The sequence below is a fragment of the Peromyscus leucopus genome, chromosome 6 (assembly GCF_004664715.2).
Source record: "Peromyscus leucopus breed LL Stock chromosome 6, UCI_PerLeu_2.1, whole genome shotgun sequence".
NCBI lineage: Eukaryota > Metazoa > Chordata > Mammalia > Rodentia > Cricetidae > Peromyscus > Peromyscus leucopus.
This window is the reverse complement of record NC_051068.1, coordinates 87,299,306-87,302,478: the sequence shown is the minus strand read 5'-3', so window position 1 is coordinate 87,302,478 and position 3,173 is coordinate 87,299,306. Positions and strand designations below refer to the sequence as shown.

Genomic DNA, 3,173 nt, shown 5'->3' with positions numbered 1-3,173 from the left:
TATACTAACTATGGAGACATCTCTCCATCCATGAGTTGTTTTTTTTTTTTGAAATATTCTTTTCTTACTATATTTATCCATTACTCTAAAAATTCTCTTAATCCTGCTATTGTTATAGCTGACGGACTGTCTTCACTTTAATTTAGTTAAAGCATTTCCTCATTTTCACCTACATTTCTTCAATCCATTGGGGAACAACAGTGCTTTGCTTCATTTCCACATCATTTACAAATTTCCAGCTTTTTTTCTATTAGTAATTATAATTTTATACTATTGTGATGAGAAGAAATATACTACATAATGAGTATTTTTCAATTTCTGAAGGTAAGTCTCTCTGTGTTACTGAGTCCATTTAGTAAAGTTAACATTTGTTTAGGGCTAAGAAGCACTTGTGATTGGGTAACCCACAAGAGGGCTTGTCCATGGAGAAAACTGCTCTCTGTCTCTCAGCAGTCACTGACTTTCTGTAGCTTTTCATCTAGCAATGAGACCCTGTGAAACCTCCTTCATCCAACCTAGCATGTTAACGTGGACCTCTCTATACAGGTCTTGTTCAGGTACCATATTGTTGAGGTTTTATGTGTCAAGCTTAATTAAAATTAAGGAGCTAGAGAGACAGTTCAGAGGTTAAGAGCACTTGTTGCATACTCAATGAGGACTCACATTTGCACCCCAGCATACATGTAACAAGCCAGACATCCTGCACACACCTGTAATCACAGGTCCAATGTAGGTGGACATAAGAGAACCTATGAGGCTTGCAGTCTTTCAGCATAGCAGAGAACATAGGAAGCCCAGGTTTAGAGAAAGACCCTGCTTCAGAATAGGCAGAAAGGGATAGAAGGGAACACCAGACACCCTCTGCTGGTCTCCACACATATACACATATGTGCACTCACTCACACAACACACACATATTCACAAAAATAAATAAATCATTCTTAAAATAAAAATTGAAAGGAGTTGTGAATGTAGATGAGTTTTATGATTAACAGAGACTAGATTTCCTGTAATTATGAAAACCTCTTAATATTGAAACATAGAAAAATGATTCTAAAATATTAGTCTACTGGGAAAGAAAACATACTAGGAGCTTGGATATTCCTGTAGGTTTATAATAGAGGTAAATGTCATTCATCATTTTCATTGTATAAGATGATATTACTTTCTTACTGTCAATGTACAAAACATTAAGACACTGACAGGTGATCACACAGAAGTTGTCATTTACATTGTTGAGCAGTCTCAAAATGGCACCACCTCAAGAAAAGTCCCAGAGACAACACTGTGTGTCCACTTTGAGCAAACCAACATCAAAACACATCTGCAGCAGCTCTGGGTGACTCTTTCTATAAGCAGAACAGAACTGTCTCCTGCTCATATCAAAGAGCTAGTGCAGAACCCTCCTGCTGCTGTTGATTCTATTATTTGGGAACAGGCCAAAGTGGATGACCCCATTCTGAAAAATTAAATCATGTCTCAATAGTGGGTTTTAAAGAACTGCTTTGAAAACTGAAGGTTCCAGATCAGATTACTAAGCAACATCGGACCAGATTGAAAATCATATCTGAAGATATTTGTGAACTACAGAAGAATAAAACTACAACTAGGGCCAAAAATAGCACAATACAAGGAAATTAATAGATCTCTTCCACAGAAAACTATATGTTCCAATCAAACAGGAAATTCAAAGGAAGAGTAGCTATGCTATCCAGACTGATGAAGAACAGTTGCAGGTTCAACTGATACTATACAGGATGAACTAAATACACTGACTCAGGTTACAGGTAAACTAACTGAACTGATGTCCAGATCAGGATGCAGAATGATTTTAGAGCTGTAAAGTCTGAAGAAAGGTATTACATAGATATAGACCATTATGAGAAATCAAGCAGCATTTGAAACAATAATGTGAAGTCCTTAGCCATTAGATAAGCATCATAAAAGATGACCTAAAAGATATGAAACTGGTAGAACATGGATTGAATGAAACCATCCATAATAGAGGCAGTATCTTTAGCTGACTGTTTACAAACTTGTTCTAGCAGTTTATAAAATGCATCTTCTTGCTACATCAGGCCTTTCTTACAATGACCACATGGACAGGAAGAAGGATACTTTTTCTGGTTGGGGTGTTTAAAGTTCTTGAGAAATTACTATATAGTAAATCTGAAAAAATCACCACAAAGCACTTCAAAGAGAATCTTTGAAAAATCTAAACCCAGAAGTGGTATTTACTTAAGAAAAAGCACACAATCACCAAAAGTATATGCACTGTTGTACATTTTACAACATCAGTAAGCATAGTGACAATGTTTAATGATTATTCACCATTCTCTTTTCTATAGCACAAAGTAAAACATAGCTACTTTCTAAATAACAAAATAAATTGTGGCCTATTACGTGGCTGTTGGAGACTATGCTTAAAAGTGTAAATGCACCAAAACAAAACAAACAAATAAACAACAACAAAAACAAAAACAAAAGTCAGGCAGTGGTGGTGCACACCTTTAATCGCAGCACTTAGGAGGCAGAGGCATGCAGATTTTATGAGTTTGAGGCCAGCCTGGTCTACAAAGCGAGTTCCAGGACAGGCTCCAAAGCTACACAGAGAAACCCTGTCTCGAAAAACAAAAAAAAAAATAGTGTAAATGCATTTCAGCTTTTATATCTGTGAAGTCATCTGTGGGAGTAAAGAAAATCCCAAAGTATTTAATGATGTATGTGATTTTTTTTTTCTTTGAAGACTTGAAAATAAATTTTTATATTATTTTACATATTTGAAAATTACAGAACATTCCTAACCAATTAGAATATAATAAAATCAAAAATTGCAAACATTTTTTAAAAAATTTAATTATAGAAATGAAATGTTTAAAATAAATTTTTAATTTGTGATTTAAACCAACCAAACAAAAAACCTTTGCTTAAAAATTAATTGTACTTAGTTCTCTTTCTCTCTGTCTCTCATTCAATATATGGATTGTGAATAATTTTAGGTAAATATGAAATAATATGATTCAGTAAGGCTTTATCAAAGAACCTTGATGTCAGTTGTCCTTTCTTCTTCTGTATAGGTTTCCTTCAGCTTTCTAAACTAGGGCCTCTTGTGATTTCATTTCCCACTTCATGTCACTTGTACCCAGCTATTACCCTTCCAAATCTCCCCATCT

General features: G+C 34.8%; 1 pseudogene; it reads left to right on the top strand.

Moving 5' to 3' along the window:
* Positions 1 to 1,168: 1,168 nt before the first annotated feature.
* On the top strand, positions 1,169 to 2,024 carry LOC114711019 (annotated as a pseudogene).
* The last annotated feature ends 1,149 nt before the right edge of the window (positions 2,025 to 3,173 follow it).